At 40.9% G+C, this 22,575-nt stretch overlaps 1 protein-coding gene across 1 annotated transcript in view; it reads right to left on the bottom strand.

The window, feature by feature from the left end:
* The window catches only part of LOC115209164 (CD81 antigen-like), a 34,658-nt gene extending 14,003 nt beyond the window's left edge, over positions 1-20,655 (bottom strand). The window contains exon 1 of the mRNA XM_029777391.2: positions 20,579-20,655. The gene's annotated coding sequence lies outside the window, so the exon portion shown is untranslated. The remainder of the gene's footprint in view (positions 1-20,578) is intronic.
* Between the last annotated feature and the right edge of the window lie 1,920 nt (positions 20,656-22,575).

Genomic DNA, 22,575 nt, shown 5'->3' with positions numbered 1-22,575 from the left:
TCATGTAAAGTGTTCAGGCCACTTGTGGTCAAGGGAGACTTTGAACCGAGCGGTCGTCGAGGAGGATGAATAGGAATTTTGGATTTAAAGTACAACCGATGCCTGTAATGAAGACAGTTGTCAAATGATGACGATGAATATGGTTAATTGTTTCAATCAGTACAGCAGTGATGGACAATGAAAATATGGTCCCACACCACAGTTGGCCTCAGTGCAACACTTGACCTCCTTGGTCATAAAACAATCGAACCATTTGGATGAAGTGATCGATGCATCGAAACATCAAGAACTCTCAACATAGGCGCAGGAGTGGCTGTGTGGTAAGTAGCTTGCTAACCAACCACATGGTTCCGGGGTTCAGTCCCACTGCATGGCATCTTGGGCAAGTGTTTTCTACTTTAGCCTTGGGTCAACCAAAGCCTTGTGAGTGGATTTGGTAGACGGAAACTGAAAGAAGCCTGTCATATATATGTATATATATGTGTGTTTGTCCCACTAGCATTGCTTGACAACCGATGCTGGTATGTTTACGTCCCCGTCACTTGGCAGTTCGGCAAAAAGAGACCGATAGAATAAGTACTGGGCTTACAAAGAATAAGTCCTGGGGTCGATTTGCTCGACTAAAGGCGGTGCTCCAGCATGGCCACAGTCAAATGACTGAAACAAGTAAAAGAGTAAAGAGAGTATGATGAGATTTGGTGCAGGGCCGAATGTGTCTGTGAGATGAAACAGATCGGTTTCTGTTACATCCCAGCACTTCCTTGTCATTCATCATCATCACTTAACGTCCACTTTCCATGCTAGCATGGGTTGGACGATTTTGATTGACAGCTCGCGAACTAGATGGCTGCGTCAGGCTCCAATCTTGACCTGGCAGAGTTTCTACTGCTTGATGCCCTTCCTAACGCCAACCACTCCAAAAGTGTAGTGGGTGCTTTTTACGTGCCACCGGCACGAGGGCCAGTCAGGTGGTACTGGCAATGACCTCGCTCGAATCTTTTTACACAGGCCACCGGCACAGGTGCCAGTAAGGCGATGCTGGTAACAATCACGCTCGAATGGTGACCTTTTATGTGCCACCGGCACGGAAGCCACTTGGCCGCTCTGGCAACAATCATGCTCAGATGGTGCTCTTGGCACCCTACTAGTACGGGCACAAGTGCCAATAAGGCGACGCTGGTAACAATCACACTCGAATGGTGCCCTTTTAAATTCCACTGGCATGGAAGCCGGTTAGCCGCTCTGTCAAACTATCACGCTCGTATGGTGCTCTTTGCACCCCACTAGCATGGATGCCAGTCATCGAATTCGATTTAGTATTTTAGATGATGCCTTGCCGAACATTGGAACAATATTGAACTGACAGAGAGATTAGCTTTGAAACATTTGAGTGGACAAACAGAAGATATAGTGGAAGAGCATTCAGATTAACAGAGAAGATGGATTTCATATGCAACAAGTCCCCTGGAGCAGTTAGCATGAAGAGAAATTGGCAAACAGATTCTCTAGAATGTTTGGATGGCTTCCAAGGAATCATCATCATCATCATCATCGTTTAACGTCCGTTTTCCATGCTAGCATGGGTTGGACGGTTCGAACGGGGATCTGGGAAGCCAGAAGGCTGCACCAGGCTCCAGTCTTATCTGGCAATGTTTCTACAGCTGGATGCTCTTCCTAACGCCAACCACTCCGTGAGTGTAGTGGGTGCTTTTTACGTGCCACCTGCACAGGTGCCAGGTGAGGCTGGCAACGGCCATGGTCGGATTGGTGTATTTTATGTGCCACCGGCACGGAAGCCAATCGAGGCGGCGCTGGCATCGGCCACGAGTCGGATAGTGCTTTTTACGTACCACCAGACCAGGGATCCTGGCTGGTTCAATTCGATTTCGCTTTCGCTTGCCCCAACATGTCTTCGCAAGCAAAGGGGGGTTGGCATGGGTGCCTATTAATAGCTTTTGTTACCTGGACAACCAAATGAGCAGAGGAGGCAACTGTTCTGAAAGTATGGTAGCCTGGCTGAAGAAAGTTCAGAGAGCTACTACCACTGCTGGCAACAAAGGGTTTCTCTCAGTGTTAAGGGCAGATTATATGATGCCTGTGTATGAAGTGTGCTACTTCAAGGCAGCCAAACCTGGCCTTAAAATCAAGGGGACCTGCAAGGATTGGAAAAAAAAACTAGTACTATGACCCGGCAACTCCGGGTCATAGTGCTAGTGCCTGCATATACAGCTGCATGCGTGCGCACATACACGCAAGTACTGTCCAAATCTCCGACCAATCACATACAGCTAGCTGGCATTCAATTGGCGTATCAAGTTTCAGGCATTTTGATTGGGTTTTGGATAGAAAATTCACAAAAAAGTCACTTTTCTTGATTTTTTAATGGCTTTGCGGGGTGACTGGGGAAATGTAAAGATGTGCACGACCACCCTTGGACGGTTTTGAATGACCATAGAAAATGTGAGCCTTCTAACTGAAAAATTGTGGATTTGTGTAAAGGACACACACAGACATTTTGCCGTTTATATATATACTAGCAGAATTGCCCGGCGTTGCTCGGGGCTGAATTGCTTGAAAGTACTGTTAATGATTGCACTGAATTATGATGAATATTCAGGCAAATATTGATATAAGTTTACGGTGGGAGATAAGGACTTAATGATCAAACGTGTGCCATTGCATTGTTTTGGGGGAACCAAATTTCTGATGAGCATTATAGGGGCACCAACTTTAAGTTTGAGAAAGTGTGGTGGTAGTCCGGGGTGCTCAGAGGAATTGAGTACCTCTATTGGATAGTTGATGACGTCCTCTGGGTCAGGAGTTGTATCGATAGACTGATATACATAGACTTCCCCAGGAATGAGTTTTAGCATTTCATCATTAATATGGTGAACAGTTTTATTACTCGGGGCGAGTATAGCCTTTTTGCCAATCCAATCCATATTCTGATAATTAGCTTGTAGATCTGGGAACACTGCATCTCTGAGATCAGAAGGCGTCTTAACAATGGTACAAATGGAATCGATGGCAATATTACCATTTTCATCCCCTGGTATTTTGCCTTCGCCAAGTGCAAGGAGGGAGTGAGGAAATGCTGCTGATGTGATATTACGTCGCATATGAGCACGCATATTGGTGTGAAGTTTGAGAGTTACTTCCATTTATTTTTAAAAATATGCATTAAAATGGAAAAAAATGATGGTAAATTATTTGTAAAATCGTAGACTCATCGTAGACGCGCGCTAATACCCAGAAGGGCTCGATATGAATCCGACTATAAGATACCCGGTTTTTGGTTAAACTGCATCGCAAAATGTGGGAGTAGTTAGGAATCTAAATCGGAGTAGACAGACACACACCTTCTTTTTTATATATAAATATTTTCGTCCTAAAAAACTTTGTATGGATTGAATGGTTACCTCTATGGAAATATATACACGCACATTATACATAAATGTGTGTATAGATGAATATATAAATACATTTAAATATCTATATACACTTTTGGGCGATCTTTCTGTTTCTTAGAGATAACTTTAGATCTTATTTTCGTGCTAAAAAACTTTGTATGGAGTGAATGGTTACCTCTGTGGAAATATATACACACACGTTATACATACATGTGTGCATAGATGAATATATAAATACATTTAAATATCTATATACACTTTTGGGTGATCTTTCTGCTACTTGGATATACTTTAGATCTTATATTCGTCCTAAAAAACTTTGTATGTATTGAAAAAGAAAATGAATTGAAATTTTTAAGAAAGGAATTTGTTTACATACATGTGTGAAATGGCAAATGTTTGTGCAGTTGTCCAAAATGGAACCAGGGTAAATGTGTGGAACTGATGTATTATAATGAATAGTCCTTCTTGTTGTGAATATTAATTTGATTAATCTCTTATTATAAAAGGCAGATTTTATCTGCCTCCCTTTGGGAGTTATACAAATCTACAATATAGGATTTCTTCAATTACAATTTACCTGGCAGTTTTAAGAGTACAATGCATCGCGTCATGCCAGGACCAGTTTTTAAAATTTAAACTCCAATTAAGCAAAATTTACAGAAAACTCACATTCTGGTGTGTGTGTCAAATGCTTTTCTTAGTCTGGTTTACACCACACGCAAACGCACACACACAGTGGGCAACGAATAAAATGAAAGTAAATGTAATATTTGTTTCTGTCTATCACGCTGATAGATATATGAGTAAAATGTATGGGAAGCTAACAGATAACAGTGAGTGAAAATGTTCTTGGAAGAGAGTAAATTAGCGACAGTGATTTGAGGAAGACTAAACTGAAACTATGAAACAGTGTTTATGTATAAACAGACGACACTTATATAAACCCTTTCGTTACCAAACCGCCCGAATTTACCTATTCATATTTAAATGAGAATATCAGAGTAAATCTCTTTAGTACATTCGTGAAAACACGTATTATACTTCGTAAACACTTCAAATACAGTTTTGTACAAAAATCGAAGTGTAATTTTAATTCCGTGAATTATGGGAGATTTTTTTCCGAAATTTGTTCCTATTGTGTTTTCAAAATTTGTAATTCTGACAAAAAATGGATACGAATTTCATTATATCAAGCAGCGAGTCAGAATTCGAAGGATTTTCTACTGAAGACCTTCATAAATCTAACTCTATGACTGAAAAAAAAAGCATCTTTATATAAGAGTGAAGTTGTGTGTCTGTCCCCTTCGATTTACATTCGTAATTACTCCCCATTTTGCGGTGCAGTTTAACCAAAAGCGGGTATCTTATAGTCGTGATTCATATCGAGCCCTTCTGGGTATTAGCGCGCGTCTACGATGAGTCTACAATTTAAAAAAAATTTACCATCATATTTTTTCATTTTAATGCATTTTTTCGCTTTTTATATAGGGAAGTAACTCTCTAAAAATATCTACGATGTGTCAACGATTTAAAAAAAATTTACCTTAATTTTTTTTCAATTTTTAATGCATTTTTTTTGCTATTTTTTGGCTATAACTCTCTAAAAATGCTTATATAGTTATTTCCCTTACAACCCGAGCAACGCCGGGCGATACTGCTAGTATGAACTAAAAACCAGTGGTGTAGCATATAAGACCATAGGTGATCTAGCAAAAGGATGACCAGTCTGACTATCTCATCCCTGTCACACACACGCACACACACACACACACTCACACACATGCACACACACACACACGCACACACACACACTCACACACACACACACGCTAGCTTACAATTTTATTTATATATTTGCGTGTCTATGTGTGTAAAGAGGAAGTGGGAGTAATATGCAGAGTGAAAGAGTGAAATGGTAAAATATTTAGTTTTCTCGAATTTTTTCTGAAATGGGGGTGAAATTGAAAGAAATTTTGTATGCCATGACCGAATGGAAGTACTTTGAAAAATCATAGGTAAACTCTAATTGAAGAAATTGTGTGAGGAGTAAATCGTTATGTATTTACTTGTTTCTGTTTGCTGTGTTGTTTTTTTTTTGAGTAGTGGTTTAAGGTACACTTCTCTCGTTTTATATAAATACTTTCACTTTAATCGTTGCACACTTGCAAAGAGAAAGGAGGAGAAATTAGGGTGATAGCATGAGTGAAGCATTTCGCTCCGTTTGTGTGTGTGTGTGTGCTGTAGCCCACACTAAGAAAAGCACTTCACTTACACACCACAATGTGAGTTTTCTCGAAATTTTGCTTAATTGGGGGTGAAATTTGAAAAACTCTACCTGGCACAACCCGATGTATTCTACTCTTAAAAATGCTAGGTAAATTGTAATTGAAGAAATCCTATATTGTAGATTTCTATAAGAGACAAAGGGAGGCAGATAAAATCTGCCTTTTATAATAAGATATATATATATATATATATATATAGAGAGAGATTCTTTAACATTTGCGCCCGTCATTAGACTGCCGGTACCAACTTGGAGCGGTTTTGAGTTGAAAGAATCGTTCCTAGTACTTTTTTTAAAACTCGGTACTTATTTTATCAGTCTCTTTTGCCGAACTGCTAAGTTACAGAATGTAAATGCACCAACACTGATTGTCAAGTGGTGGTGGAACACAAACACACACACATGCATATGTATATGATGACAGGCTTCTTTCAGTTTCCGTCTTCCAGATCCACTCTCAAGACTTTGGTAGGCCCAAGACTTTAGCAGAAGACACTAAGGCGAGCCCTTTAACTGAAAAATTGTGGATTTATATAAAGGACACACAGACATTTTGCCATTTATATATATATATATAGAGAGAGATGAAGCCTGCAGGTTTTGCTAGATGCATCAGTATTAATGTGTATGAATGCCAGAGCACAAATGAACTGAGAGACAAACTAAGTTTGATTGGGGACCAAACAAAATCTGTGAGAGAGGAGAGGATGATATGAAGAGGTGATGCGAATAGTGGAGGAAAACAGGGTGAGAAAATACCAAATAGTCTGAGGTGAATGGCATTTGTGGAAGAGGGAGACCAAAGAAAACTTCGGGTGACCTCAAGGTGTTAGCTCTGACAAAAACAACAGAAGAACCATGTTGAGTGAAGATATAGGTGGATTCTGCAGAAGCACCAACCTCCCTGGCGAGTTTGGTGAAATACTTAAAAAAGGGGCACAGTGCACAACACCCCACCAACCATTGTCCTTCGACACCCATTCACCACCAATTTATTAAATTAACCACTGTGCCTATTCAATGCTCTCATTTTCCCCTCCATCATCAGAAACTACTGTCCAACCCTTGCCAGCCAGCATGGTAAACAGACATAAAATGATATTAAAAATATTTTGACTGGACTGTCATGGCTGGAATGCCTCGCTGTTGTTTCTTTTTATAATTTGTTGTTAATATCCAAACAAAATTTTTAAGTAAACAATAACCATATAAGTGGTTCCAATAATATACTGTATTTCAAAGTCACTATACAGATTTATATGTGGAGGAGCGTGGTTTAGTGGTTAGGGTGTCAGCACCATGATCGTAAGATTGTGGTTTCGATTCCTGGACCGGGCGACGCGTTGTGTTCTTGAGCAAAACACTTCATTTCATGTTGCTCCAGTCCACTCAGCTGGCAAAAATGAGTAATGCTGCGATGGACTGGCGTCCCGTCCAGGTGGGGAACACATACACCATTGAAACCGGGAAGCCGGGCCCATGAGCCTGGCTAGGCTTTAAAAGGGTGCATTTATTTATTTTATACAGATTTATTAGGATACTCGTCTACAAAGAGGAAAACCAAACCATGGGCTATATTTGCCAAGCAACACTAGATATCCTAACAAGTGTGCACATTCTCTGCAGAAGGAATATTTTCAACCTCAAAAATACAAAAAAACAAAACAAAAAAAGGGCAGTAATCTCTCGCCATATCTCAGTTCACTTATTGCGGTTTATTATTTAACCCTTTCGTTGCTGTATTTCTGTTGAGATGCTCTGTGTTTCTTTCAATTAATTTGAAATATAGCAAAGAATTTAGTAAGATAACTTAGTTACCATTAAGTTAGTGTTAGGAACATAAATTGTGACTAAGGTTTGGTGGAAGATTTTAATTCAGAACTTATGAAAACAAGACATTTGTACTACAAAGCCAGAGGTGGTTTCAGCCGAGGTGGTAACTAAAGGGTTAATCTTACGTCAATTCCTCCATAGTATTGTTTTGCATTTATAATAAAATAAATACATACAAATTATCAAAATAATTTTTTAAAATATACAGTACAGTACTGTTTCTACTTCACGGATTTTCATCTATTGTAGGGAGTTTTGGACCATAACCCCTGTAATAGCCAAGGGGTTACTGTATTTTGTTTCGGCTTTTTGAGGCTCTCTTAGGATTTAGCTAAAGATATTTTCAACATTTGGAAAGTCTGCCTCTCCTAATTATACTTCAATCTTTTATATTTCACTTGTTTCAGTCATTTGACTGTGGCCATGCTGGGGCACCACCTTGAAGAATTTTTAGTTGAATAAATTAACCCCAGTACTTTCTTTTTTGAAAAGCTTGGTACTTATTCTATCAGTCTCTTTTGCTGAACCACCAAGTTACAAGGACGTTGACACACACACACACACACACATACATACAACAGGTTTTTTTTAGCCTCCATCTACCAAATCCTATCACAAGGCTTTGGTTGGCTTGAGGCTATGGTAAAAGAAACTTGGCCAAGGTGCCACACAGTGGGACTGAACCCAGAACCATGTGGTTGGGAAACATACTTCTTACCACACAGCCACACCTGTGCTATTTGTTCATACTTCAATCCCAATCCACCTGAAACCATCCCCACTTCTATGACAGCCCGGAACCATGTGTTTGAGAAGCATACTTCTTATCACATAACCACACCTGTGCTATTCATACGGTAATCACAACCCACCTGAAACCATCCCTGTTTCTATGACAACGCAAACTTCAGGTTTTAAACTGAACTAAATTAAAACTATAATAGAAATATTAAAATTACTAAGTCTCTCTAAAAGAGATTACGGCAGCGTTACTAGAAACTAATTGTTAAATTAAAACTTCCCATCAGAATCTCGTGCTAATTTAGGTTTCAAACACCAACTTAATTAGGACAAAATTATATTATGAAATTCTTCCTTACATTTAAAATTAATTTTATCATCATCATCATCATCATCATTTAACGTCCGTCAGGCGACACGTTGTGTTCTTGAGCAAAACACTCCATTTCACATTGCTCCAGTCCACTCAGCTGGCAAAATTGAGTAATGCTGCAATGGACTGGCGTTCCATCCAGCTGGGGAACACATATGTCATTGAAACTGGGCCCATGAGCCTGGCTAGGCTTTAAAAGGGCGCATTTATTTTTTTATTTTGTCCCCAGAGTGCTCAGTGATGAGTACCCTGGTAAGCAACTACTGGATAGAGATGGGCTTCAAAACTACCCCTCACTCTCCCTACAGTCCCAACCTTGCTCTCTCTAACTTTTAGTTGTTCCCCAAAGAGAACTTCTGAGACAATTGCTTTGAAGATGAAGGCGGCTATGACAAGGGTCCTAGACACCTCTCCATTTTGGGGGACCTCCACAGTGGAATTTATTAAGTGGTTGGAGAGCAACAACAAAGGCACTGAAGTCAGACGATTCTACTTTGAAGGAGAACAGTTTTGAACTTCTCTGAAATTAATAGATGTCTGTGTGTCTGTGTTTGTCCCCCTACCTACCCACCCACATCGCTTGACAACCGATGCTGTGTGTTTACGTCCCTGTAACTTATCAGTTCGGCAAAAGAGACTGATAGAATAAGTACGAGGCCTACAAATAATAAGTCCTGGGGTGATTTGCTCAACTAAAGGCAGTGCTCCAGCATGGCCACAGTCAAATGACTGAAACAAGTAAAAGAGTAAAGAGTAAGAGTTTCTCCTGAAAAAGTCTGGAAATAACTGGAATGTACCTTGTAATTATTTCAGATACATCTGGACTCTGTCAACTGACAGAAATATTTCAGCAATATCTTGACTGCAGGAGTGGCTGTGTGGTAAGTAGCTTGCTAACCAACCACATGGTTCCGGGTTCAGTCCCACGCGTGGCACCTTGGGCAAGTGTCTTCTGCTATAGCCCCCGGGCCGACCAAAGCCTTGTGAGGGGATTTGGTAGACGGAAACTGAAAGAAGCCTGTCGTATATATGTATATATATATATATATATGCATGTGTGTGTGTGTGTGTATATGTTTGTGTGTCTGTGTTCGTCCCCCTAGCATTGCTTGAAAACCGATGCTGGTGTGTTTACATCCCCGTCACTTAGCGGTTCGGCAAAAGAGACCGATAGAATAAGTACTGGGCTTACAAAGAATAAGTCCCAGGGTCGAGTTGCTCGACTAAAGGCGGTGCTACAGCATGGCCACAGTCAAATGACTAAAAAGAGTAAAAGAGTAAAGAGTGTCATGGTGTATCTTGCGTAGATTGGGGACGAGAAACCCTAGCTGATGCACCACAAGTATCACCGTCATCAGTTACAAGAGGGCCACTGGGTGGATTCCACCATCCCTAAAAATGGTAGAGTGGAAGATTCTTAAATGTGTTCTTGCATTTGCTCCTTAAAAAAGAAGACCAGTTGAGGCAAGTGAAATCAAAGTCAAAATCAAACTCGGTGACTGGCATCCGTTGCTAGTGGAGCATTAAGAGTACCATACGAGTGAGATCGTTGCCAGAGCAACAAGCTGGCCTTCATGCTGATGGCACGTTAAGCACACCATTCGAGCGTGATCATTACCTGCATCGCCTTACTAGCACTTGTGCTGGTGGCATGTGAAACATTCAAGCGAGGTCGTCGCCAGTGCCGCTGGAGTGGATCCTATGCAGGTGGCACATAAAAAGCACCATTTGAGCATGGCTGTTGCAAGTAACACCTGACTGGCCCTCATGCCGGTGGCACGTAAAAGCACCCATTACACTCTCAGAGTGGTTGGCGTTAGGAAGGGCATCCAGCTGTAGAAACACTGCCAGATCAGATTGGAGTCTGGTTCGCCAGACTTCAGTCAAATCATTCAACCCATGCTAGCAAAGTAGAATCGTTTGACTTCAGTGCCTTTGTTGTTGCTCTCCAACCACTTAATAAATTCCACTGTGGAGGTCCCCCAAAATGGAGAGGTGTCTCCATCGCCTTCATCTTCAAAGCAACTGTCTCTGAAGTTCTCTTTGGGGAACAACCAAAATGATGATGATGATGATACCACTGTCATCCATATCATTTGCCAATGGCCGTGTGCTCACCAGCAATGCTGGCAAAGATGAGTTGTATTTCATTCTAGTTCTTAACATACTTCCCTGAGAACTATGTTAAGGGTATGTGTGTCTGTGGAGTACTCAGCCACTTGCATGTTAATTTCATGGGGAGGTTGTTCCGCTGATCGGATCAACTGGAACCCACGTTGTTGAAACCAGCAGACTAACATTAAACAATGATGATGATGGTCACCAACTAACGAGGCAGCAAGCTGGCTGAGTCGTTAGCACGCTGGACGAGATGCTTAGCAGTATCTCACCCGTTGCTACATTCTGAGTTCAAACTCCGCCAAAGTTGACTCTGCCTTTCATCTTTTCAGGGTCGATAAATTAAGTACCAGTGAAACACTGGGGGTCGGTGTAATCAACTAGTCCCCTTCCCCAAAATTTCAGGCCTTGTACCTTTCGTAGAAAGGATTATTATCAGCAACTAGTGAACCATTCAATAATAAGGCACAGTCTGTCCTTGGCCAACCCCTACAACACATCATCACTCAAACACTTGTGTCTTGCAAGGTATTTGATGACCCTTTCAGTGCAGGGGACACACAAAAAGCACCCAGTCCACACTGTAAAGTGGTTGGTGTCTGAAAGAGCATCCAACTGTAAAATCCTCGCCAAAACTGAGTTTGTGCTACGTAAAAAGCAGGAAATCCACTCTGCTGAGTGGTTGGTGTTAGGAAGGGCATCCAGCTGTAAAAATCCTGCCAAAACAATCACAGAAGTCTGGCGCAGGCTTCTGCCTGCCTGGCTCTTGTCCAACCATCCCACCCATGCCAGTATGGAAGGCGCTCATTAAATGATGATGATGATGATGATGACTGAAACTAGAATTTAAAAAAGAAATATTCTATCATACATGGGACACAAGATGTTCCGATTCTAAATTCTCGACAAGAATTTGGTTGCATAGAAATCAAAACAACAACAACAACAACAACACCTAGGCAGGTTTTGATAAGGCGGTGGTGAGCTGGCAGAATCGTTAGCACACCGGGCAAAATGCGTGGAATCTTGGGCAAGTGTCTTCTGCTATAGCCCCGGGCCGACCAATGCCTTGTGAGTGGATTTGGTAGACGGAAACTGAAAGAAGCCTGTCGTATATATGTATATATATATATATGTGTGTCTATGTTTGTCCCCCTAGCATTGCTTGACAACCGAAGCTGGTGTGTTTACGTCCCCGTCACTTAGCGGTTCGGCAAAAAAAAAGAGACCGATAGAATAAGTACTGGGCTTACAAAGAATAAGTCCCGGGGTCGATTTGCTCGACTAAAGGCGGTGCTCCAGCATGGCCACAGTCAAATGTCTGAAACAAGTAAAAGAGTATAGTCACAGGAGTGGCTGTGCGGTTAAAAAGTGTGCTTCCCAGTCACAAGGTTCTAGGTTCAGTCCCACTGCATGGCACCTTGGGCAAGTATCTTCTATAGCCTCAGGCTGACCATGAAGAAAGGCTGAGGACGCTCGACCTTTATTCTCTAGAAAAACGCTGCCGCCGTGGTGATCTCATCTGGCTCACAACATCATAAGCGGAAAGTGTAACCTCTCGAAAGAGCTGTTCTTCACTCCTGCTCCAGAGCGTCGGCTGCGGGGTCATTCCGAAAAGCTCTATATGCGACGATTGCATCTCAATCGAAGGAGAGGGGGCTTTCTCTGTCTGGGTTGCGGATCTGTGGAATAAGCTGCCGACGACCGCTTGGTTCAAAGTCTCCCTTGACCACAAGTGGCCTGAACTCTTTACATGAACACCACCCTGTACATAACTCCATGTCCCCTTACATGGCCTTGCTTTTTGCTTTTTGAGCCAAAAAATGAACTAACTAAAACCTTGTGAATAGATTTGGTAGATGGAAACAGAAAGAAGCTAATCATGTGTGTGTGTGTGTGTGTGTGTGTGTGTGTATATATATATATATATATATATATATATATATATATATATATATACATACACACACACACATACAAAATTTAGAGGATTGACCACTAAAAGTGGACAGCCTGTATGCTACATATAGACCACTTTTAGTGGTCAATCCTCTAAATTTTGTATGTAAAAAATCTTTTAATCTTCAGATTTTTTTTAATATGCTAGGCCACTGGTTTTAATTGATTAATATCAATTTCTACCCTTATTTAATTTTATATATATATACACACACACGATGTTGATGTCCCAGTGTTGATTTGTTTGACTAAAGGTGGTGCTCCAGCATGGCCACAGTCAAATGAATGAAACAAGAAAAAAATTCATTGGGACATTCATATATATTTCATTTGATCTATATTTATTTCTTTATTGCCCACAGGGGGCTAAACATAGAGGGGACTGATAAAGGGAGTAAGTTGATTACATTGACCCCAGTGCATAACTGGTACTTATCTAATCGACTCCGAAAGGATGAAAGGCAAAGTCGACCTTGGCAGAATTTAAACTCAAAACGTAACGGCAGACGAAATACCTATTTCTTTACAACCCACAAGGGGCTAAACACAGAGGGGACAAACAAGGACAGACAGACAGATTAAGTTGATTATATCGACCCCGAAAGGATGAAAGGCAAAGTTGACCTTGGTGGAATTTGAACTCAGAACGTAGTGGCAGATGAAATACTGCTAAGCATTTCGCCCAGCATGCTAACGTTTCTGCCAGCTCGCGTCCTTTCATTTGATCTATATTACTCTAGAGTATAAAGGTGTGTAGCTTAATGGTTAAGGCATTCAGTTTACAGTTGTAAGGTTGGGAGTTCAATTCCCAGCAGCATCTTGCGCCCTTGAGCAAGACACTTTATTTCGTATTGCCCCAGTCAACTCAGCTGGCAAAAATTAGTAACATTTCTTCTTCAAAGAACCAGCCATTTCGCATTCTGTGTCATGGTGAATCTCCTGGAGAACTACATCTTCGTCATCATTGTTTAATGTCCGCTTTCCATGCTAGCATGGGTTGGACGATTTTGTCTGAGGGCTGGCGAACCAGATGGCTGCACCAGGCTCCAATCTTGATCTGGCAGAGTTTCTACAGCTTGATGCCCTTCCTAACGCCAACCACTCCGAGAGTGTAGTGGGTGCCCTTTTACGTGCCACCTTGCTCGAATCTTTTTACACATGCCACCGACACAGGCGCCAGTAAAGCGACGTTGGTAACGATCACGCTTGAATGGTGCCCTTTTACATGCCACAGCACAGAGGCCAGTTAGCTGCGCTGGCAACAATCACGCTCAGATGGTGCACTTGGCACCCTCCTAGCACGGGCACAAGTGCCAGCAAGGCGACGCTGGTAACGATCACACTCGAATGGTGCCTTTTATGTAACACAAAGCGCAACAGCTCACCCTCAGATTCTTTTATCAAGAGTTCTATACAAAATATATTTCGCTGCCTATACAGCAATCTGGTGGAGTGACTATATTGTATCAAACAATACTATCCATGTTAAATGCATTTATATACAAAACTTCTGACATTAAATTATATTTGCTGAAAACATTATTGTTAATGGCGCTTAGAAAAATTCCATGGTCTTTGTATTGTTCTAGTTTCTATTACAACCATCAAAAAACGTTCCTTTTTAGTCTAACCCTTTTGATACCAATCTGCCTGAAATTACTCAATTGTAGAATACAAACTTCCTATTTTGAAAGGGATCTAAACGAAAACCCTCCATTTGAATTTCATGTTGATTAACGTTCCAAATACCAGTTCAATAACGCCAATTATTTCACTGAATTCTTCATTTTTTAATTTTTTCCCCAGGGTATTGAGCCTCACGGAGGAAAGGTGGCCAAGTTCCTTTTGAGTACTGGGCCTCACTGAGGGAAAGTGGCTGAGCTCCTTTTGAGCACTGGGCCTCACTGAGGGAAAGTGGCTGAGCTCCTTTTGAGCACTGGGCCTCACTGAGGGAAAGTGACTGAGCTCCTTTTGAGCACTGGGCCTCACTGAGGCAAACTGACTAAGTTCCTTTTGAGTGTTGGGCCTCACTGAGGGAAAGTGACTGAGCTCCTTTTGAGCACTGGGCCTCACTGAGGCAAAGTGGCTAAGTTCCTTTTGAGCGTTGGGCCTCACTGAGGCAAAGTGGTTGAGCTCCTTTTGAGCACTGGGCCTCACTGAGGCAAAGTGACTAAGTTCCTTTTGAGTGTTGGGCCTCACTGAGGGAAAGTGACTGAGCTCCTTTTGAGCACTGGGCCTCACTGAGGCAAAGTGACTGAGCTCCTTTCGAGTGTTAGGTCTAACGGAAGCAATGACCAAGACTTGGCATTATGTCATGCATGAGATGACCCATCAAGCTGAGCAAAATCTCAGTCATGACAGATACTGGGGTCACACAAATGCACCCCAGTGTCGCTTAAATAGCATCCATGCCAAAGGCATGTAAAAGCACCCATTACAGTGGTTGGCATTAGGAAGGGCATCCAGCCATGCTGAATCAGACAGGAGTCTGGCGCAGCCTTCTAGCATGCCAGCACGGACAGCAGACGTTGATGATGATGATGATGAATTAAAACAAAGGCTGTATAATTCAACAGAAATATGATTACAAAAGCGGCATGGTGTTTAAAAACTGACGACTCGAGTTCACAGATTAGAATGCGCCTGTTTAAGTGGAAGTTGACTTCACCAAGATTTACAACATTGTTTATACAGAAAATTACTTCAAAAACAAAAACGTGTTTGTGTGAATAGGATTGGCTTTTCGTAGAAATCTCCAGATCAGACTTTTTACTAAAAGGCCTCACATTTAAAACAATTTAAAAATAAAAAAAATAAATAAAAGACATTCGAGAAGGAGACGAGTGAGAAATGTTAAAAATAATAACTTTAGTTATCGCTCCTCATGTATTTGCTGATATTTAACCTTTCCCAGATTTCACAGTAACTCAAGATTTTTTTTTTAATAATCTCATCTCTATATATATATGTAAACAGCAAAATGTCTGTTTGTCTGTGTGTGTGTCCTTTATACAAATCCACAATTTTTCAGTTAGAGGGCTCGCAGTTTCTATGGTCATTCAAAACCGTCCAAGGGTGGTCATGCACATCTTTACATTTCCCCAGTCACCCTGCAAATCTCATCTCACTATATATAAACAGCAAAATGTCTGTCTGTGTGTGCGTGTGTCCTTTATACAAATCCACAATTTTTCAGTTAGAGGGATCGCACTTTCTATGGTCATTCAAAACCGTCCAAGGGTGGTCGTGCACATCTTTACATTTCCCCAGTCACCCTGCAAATCTCATCTCACTATATATAAATGGCAAAATGTGTGTGTGTGTGTGTCCTTTATACAAATCCACAATTTTTCAGTTAGAGGGCACGCACTTTCTATCATCATCATCATCATTTAGCGTCCGTTTTCCATGCTAGCATGGGTTGGACGGTTCTACTGGGGTCTGTGAAGCCAGAAGGCTTCATCAGGCCCAGTCAAATCTGGCAAGTCATTCAAAACCGTCCAAGGGTGGTCGTGCACATCTTTACATTTCCCCAGTCACCCTGCAAAGCCATTAAAAAAATCAATTAGAAGTGACTTTTTTGTGAATTTTCTATCCAAAACCCAATCAAAATGCCTGAAACTTGATACGCCAATTGAATGCCAGCTAGCTGTATGTGATTGGTCGGAGATTTGGACAGAACTCGCGTGTATGTGCGCACGCACGCACGCAGCTGTATATGCATGCACTAGCACTATGACCCGGCGTCGCAGGGTCATAGTGCTAGTTGTACAATAATTGCTGTTTTCCATAGGTTCAGATCAATCGAGGGCCTGAGATAAGAGAGGAGAAATGAGAAATGTTTTTGGGGGAGATTGTTAGATGTCTTGTTAACTGGAACCCCCGTTGGTTACAATGACAAAGATTCCAGTTGATCAACAGAACAGCCTGCTTGTGAAACTAATGTACAAGTGGCTGAGTACTCCACAGTCACGTTGTACCCTTAACACAGTTCTCAGGAAGACTCAGTGTGACACAGAGTGTGACAAGGTTGGCCCCTTTTGAATCACAGGTACAACTCATTTTTGCCAGCTGGAGTGGATTGGCACAACATAACGTGTCTTGCTCATGGGCCCAGGAACAGGGTGTGCAGGGAGTGGGCATGTGACCCCTAAAATTTCGTATTGAAAGAATGTCTTTCTGTGAAGTGCAAAATCAAAATTTGCACCCACTACTTGCTTTTCTCAGGTTTAGAAAACAGTGAATGAAAAGGGATCTGTAAAAAGGACCTTGAATTAGGTTTCTTCTCAAAGAACAAAAATAACATATAGGCACAGGAGTGGCCGTGTGGTAAGAAGCTTGCTTCCTAACCACATGGTTCCAGGTTCAGTCCCACTGCATGGCACCTTGGACAAGTGTCTTGTACTAAAAGCCTTGGGCCGACCAAAGCCTTGTAAGTGGAAACTGAAAGAAGCCTGCCATATATATATATGTGTGTTTGTCACCTCCACCATCGCTTGACAACCGATGTTGGTGTGTTTACATCCCTGTAACTTAGCAGTTCAGCAAAAGAGAGCGATAGAACAAGTACTATGCTTACAAAGAATAAGTTCTGGGGTTTGACTAAAAGGCAGTGCTCCAGCATGGCCACAGTCAAATGACTGAAAAAAAGAATTTAAAAAAAAAAAAAGGACCTTATTTGTAAAGATGTTTGGACCTGGATTCCCCACCTCCAAGCAAATTTCATTCCCGAGCCAGTTGTCATGCTGAAGGACACGATACGCTGCCAGGAATTGAACTCACAACTTTATAATCGAGAGCTGAATACCCGAACCACTAAGCCATGCTCCTTCGGTCCAACCTTATTATACAGATTCTGCCAGTAATTTGAGGTTTTTATTCACTGGGTCTGGGAGAAAGGACCAGCTTCATAACCTTCTTTGCAGGCCTTTCCAGACAAGCAAAATTGACACCATTAACCCTTTCGCTACTGTATTTCTATTGAGATGCTCTGTGTTTCTTACAATTCATTTTAAATATAACAAAGAATTTAGTAAAATCACTTCGTTATCATTAAGCTAGTGTTAGGAACAAAAATTGTGACTAAGGTTTGGTGGAAGATTTTAAGTCAAAACTTATGAAAACAAAACATTTGTACTACAGAGCCAGAACCGGTTTCAGCTGGATTGATATCAAAAGAGTTAAAAATATGGTGACTTTAACTCTTTTGCTACCATATTTCTGTTGAGATGCTCTGTTTCTTACAATTAAGTTTAAATATAACAAAGAATTTAGTAAAATAACTTAGTTATCATTAAGCTAGTGTTAAGAACATCAATTGTGGTTAAAGTTTGGTGGAAGATTTTTATTCAAAATTTATGAAAACAAGACATTTATACTACAGAGCCAGAGCCAGTTTCAGCCAGGTTGGTAATGAAAGGGTTAATAAATAAACCAGTTTGTCGGTCAACAGCGAGAGGGGAAAAATGCATAAAAAGAAGGAATTCTGGGTGGTCAAAGAAGGATTGCATGGGGTGATTAGTAAAAAGAAAGACATAACAAGGATAATACGAGGGGAGGAGTGCCTGGATGAAGGTAGTATGAATCCAGCCAGCTCTGAAGAGCAAAGGCCATCGGAGCCGTGGTAGAAAAGAAAGAGACAGAGAAGAGTCAGTAAAATGTGGATCCAAAGCTGGAACAAGTCCGTGAGTGACTTTATGCTAATCAGTCAGGTGACCGTCTTCTATTTGCAGTCTAGGATGTGTGTGTGCAGAGCAGCAGGACTGGTCCAGGTGTGAGAACAATAATCAATTGTGAGCCTCACTTAAGCTTTTATAGAGGGCCAAAAGTCTCCTGCTCCTGAAGAGAAGGACCAGGATGTGTTCCCCGGTGATTCCTTGTGGCCCAACATTTGGAGGAATTTTGATGGCTCTGGCCGAGTGCTTCTCATGATTAGAAGGGTGTGGTGCAATGATATTTTCTTGACAGGAGTAACAGTGGTTTTGTTGCTGTTAAAAAAACAATGTTTGAGGTGTGGCATTTAGACTGAATCTGGGAATCTTATAGGGTGGGTGTGAAAGAGTAATGCTTTTGCGTATGGGGGAGAAAACGGTGACATAATTAAGCTTTGGAATATACAGGGATCGGCAGAAGAGTTCCGTCAATTCAGCAATTTGATTAGAGGCTAATTGATTGAAGAGAAGAGAGATTACAATGAGTAGGTTGTACGAGTGATCGATTAATGAGAAGCCTTATGAAAACCAAGCAAAAACCATTTTGCTTTAAAACAGTGGGGTACTACTTAAGAAGAGTGGTCCCGGTGCGCGCACTCGCGCTAGCTAGACGTGACTAGTCGATCCTACAACGACAACCTAGCAAAGTAAATAAAACACAAAATAAATAATTTTTTAAAACAAAGTAAATAATTTTTTTAAACAAAGTAAATAAAACACAAAAACACTAAGTAAGGATCGACTAGTCACGACTAGCTTACGCGAGTGCGCGCACCTGGACCACTCTTCTTAAGTAGTACCAACAGTGGTTCCCAGATTGGGCAGTGGAAAGATCCAGGGGACGATAATAGGGTGGTCAAAGAGGGGGGGCGATAGGAATGAGGCCCGGGTGTCAACTGGGTGGCAGCCTGAAAAAGTTTGGGAACCACTGTTTTAAAGTTAAAACACCCCCCGCATGAACTCTCGAGATCGAGAGAGGGAGTTGGGGGTTTTTTTCTGGTGGGTTTACTGGTCTTACAAAGAGACGTCAATGTATGGCAACTGTCTTGGTATTACAAAAAAAAATTCAAAAGGACCCTTGACCTGCAGTTAAATCTTTCTCAAATTCATATCATCCTTGTTTTAATAGGCATATTCGAGGATTAAAATCCCGATTATGATTAGGGTGCCTTGACCAGAACTGATATACTACAAAATAATAGTGATGTTTACTTCAATCTTATGAAAGGTGCCCGTGTAGTGAGACGATTCGCTGCTAGAAATAACAGCCTAATTTTCCCCCAAAATCTGATCCCACTGTCGTAAATGAAGGGTTTTTTGGGTCATGTAGTCTGATATATACAAAATATTACATGTTGGGAGAAATACTGCCCAGAGAGAGAGGGGTTTCTGTTATAAATTCTAGAATTAATTTTGAACAATAAAATCTTGAAAAAAAAAAAAAACCCTTTAAGTGCCTGTTACAGCCCTGTTAAACCCCACTAATTCATAGAAGTGAGTTTCCTTTCAAAGCAAAGATATTAATTTTTAATTAGGATCGTTTTCAAACATTCAATAAAGTTTGAAAACTTTATATGGATCCAGTAGATCAGCTCCTACGATCGATATCTGTTCAATTTTACACATCTCGAAAACAAATTTTTACAAAGTTTTAAACTTAATTCAAAGGCAATTACTTTCCTAATAAAAAGATAAAAGGGGTAAGATTAGGAGCGAAGAAAGACCAGGTTTTTTTTTTTCTCAAACAGAGCAGAACTTGAAAAGAACGAACGACACGATTTGAGTATCAATGTTTGACCATTTTGGATTGAAAGTGGCAGCAAGTCTGTGAAGACATCGTATTTCAGGTGAAAATAGGAATTAAACGAAATATCTTAAAGTTAGAAATAAGATAATAAGTCTTCATTTTGATAAAAGTTATCAAAAAGTAGGTTAAAATAATCCGTCGAGAGCCTTGGTCACCTCAAACAAAGCGATAGTAACAAGAGAAAAGACCAGTTCTATGAAGGATCTTAAAAACTGTGTTAAAGAAAAGCTAAAAAAGTTCTAAAATGTTCGCAAAAAATATCTTCACTAACTAACAAATTAAAAAAAAAAGGAAAAAATCGAAATAATTATAGTAGTATGCCTGTTTTAATTAACTTACCTGTTGGCTTAAAAAAATCTCCGTGAAAAAGTATTTCAACAACAATCAGAAGTGAAAGTGACAACTGGGACGTGACTATTGTCAGTTGTGCGTGGAGGGGGGTTAAGGATGTCGAACCGAGCAGGCTACTTAGCTCTCTCTCTTTCTTTCTCTCTTTCTTTCTCTCTCTTTCTTTCCCTATCTTTCTTTCTTTTTCTCTCTCTCTTTCTTTTTTCTTTCTCTCTTTCTTTCTTTCTCTCTCTCTCTTTCTCTTTTCTTTCTGTCTATTTCCTTTCTCTCCCCTCTCCCTTTCTTTCTTTTCTCTCTGTCTATTTCCTCTCTCTCTCCCCTTTCTTTTCTCTCTATCTATTTCCTCTCTCTCCCCTCTATTTTCTCTCTGTCTATTTCCTCTCTCTCTCTTTTTTCGCTCTGTCGATTTCCTCTTTCTTCCCTCTCTCCCCTCTCCCTATCTTTTCTCTCTGTCTATTTCCTCTCTCTCTCTCTCTCTCTCTGTGAAAAACTTCACAAGTTATAAAACACTACCAGAATTGCCCGGCGTTGCTCGGGGCTGAATTGCTTGAAAGTTCTGTTAATGATTGCACTGAATTATGATGATTATTCAGGCAAATATTGATATAAGTTTACGGTGGGAGATAAGGACTTAACGATCAAACGTGTGCCATTGCATTGTTTTGGGGGAACCAAATTTCTGATGAGCATTATAGGGGCACCAACTTTAAGTTTGAGAAAGTGTGGTGGTAGTCCGGGGGGCTCAAAGGAATTGAGTACCTCTATTGGATAGTTGATGACGTCCTCTGGGTCAGGAGTTGTATCGATAGACTGATATACATAGACTTCCCCAGGAATGAGTTTTAGCATTTCATCATTAATATGGTGAACAGTTTTATTCCTCGGGGCGAGTATAGCCTTTTTGCCAATCCAATCCATATTCTGATAATTAGCTTGTAAATCTGGGAACACTGCATCTCTGAGATCAGAAGGCGTCTTAACAATGGTACAAATGGAATCGATGGCAATATTACCATTTTCATCCCCTGGTATTTTGCCTTCGCCAAGTGCAAGGAGGGAGTGAGGAAATGCTGCTGATGTGATATTACGTCGCATATGAGCACGCATATTGGTGTGAAGTTTGAGAGTTACTTCCCTTTATTTAAAAAAATTTGCATTAAAATGGAAAAAAATGATGGTAAATTATTTGTAAAATCGTAGACTCATCGTAGACGCGCGCTAATACCCAGAAGGGCTCGATATGAATCCCGACTATAAGATACCCGGTTTTGGTTAAACTGCATCGCAAAATGTGGGAGTAGTTAGGAATCTAAATCGGAGTAGACAGACACACAACCTTTCTTTTATATATAAATATTTTCATCCTAAAAAACTTTGTATGGATTGAATGGTTACCTCTATGGAAATATATACACGCACATTATACATACATGTGTGTATAGATGAATATATAAATACATTTAAATATCTATATACACTTTTGGGCGATCTTTGTGCTACTTAGAGATAACTTTAGATCTTATATTCGTCCTAAAAAACTTTCCTGTCACACACTCACGCACACACACACACACACACACACGCACCCTCACACACACACACACGCACACACACACTCACACACACGCACACACAGACAAATACATTTAAATATCTTTATACACTTTTGGGCGATCTTTCTGCTACTTGGATATACGTTAGGTCTTATATTCGTCCTAAAAACTTTCCTGTCACACACTCACGCACACGCACACACACACACACACACACACACACGCACCCTCTCACACACACACACACACACACACACACACACTCACGCACACACACACACACACGTTAGCTTACAATTTTATTTATATATTTGCGTGTCTATGTGTGTAAAGCGGAAGTGGGAGGCAGAGTGAAAGAGTCAGTCACTACAAAAAGTGAATTACTTTCACTTTATTCGTTGCACACTGTGTGTGTGCGTGTGCGTGTTCTGTAGC

This window comes from Octopus sinensis, linkage group LG3 (assembly GCF_006345805.1).
Source record: "Octopus sinensis linkage group LG3, ASM634580v1, whole genome shotgun sequence".
In the NCBI taxonomy this organism is placed as follows: domain Eukaryota; kingdom Metazoa; phylum Mollusca; class Cephalopoda; order Octopoda; family Octopodidae; genus Octopus; species Octopus sinensis.
This window is presented reverse-complemented; position numbering and strand designations above follow the sequence as displayed.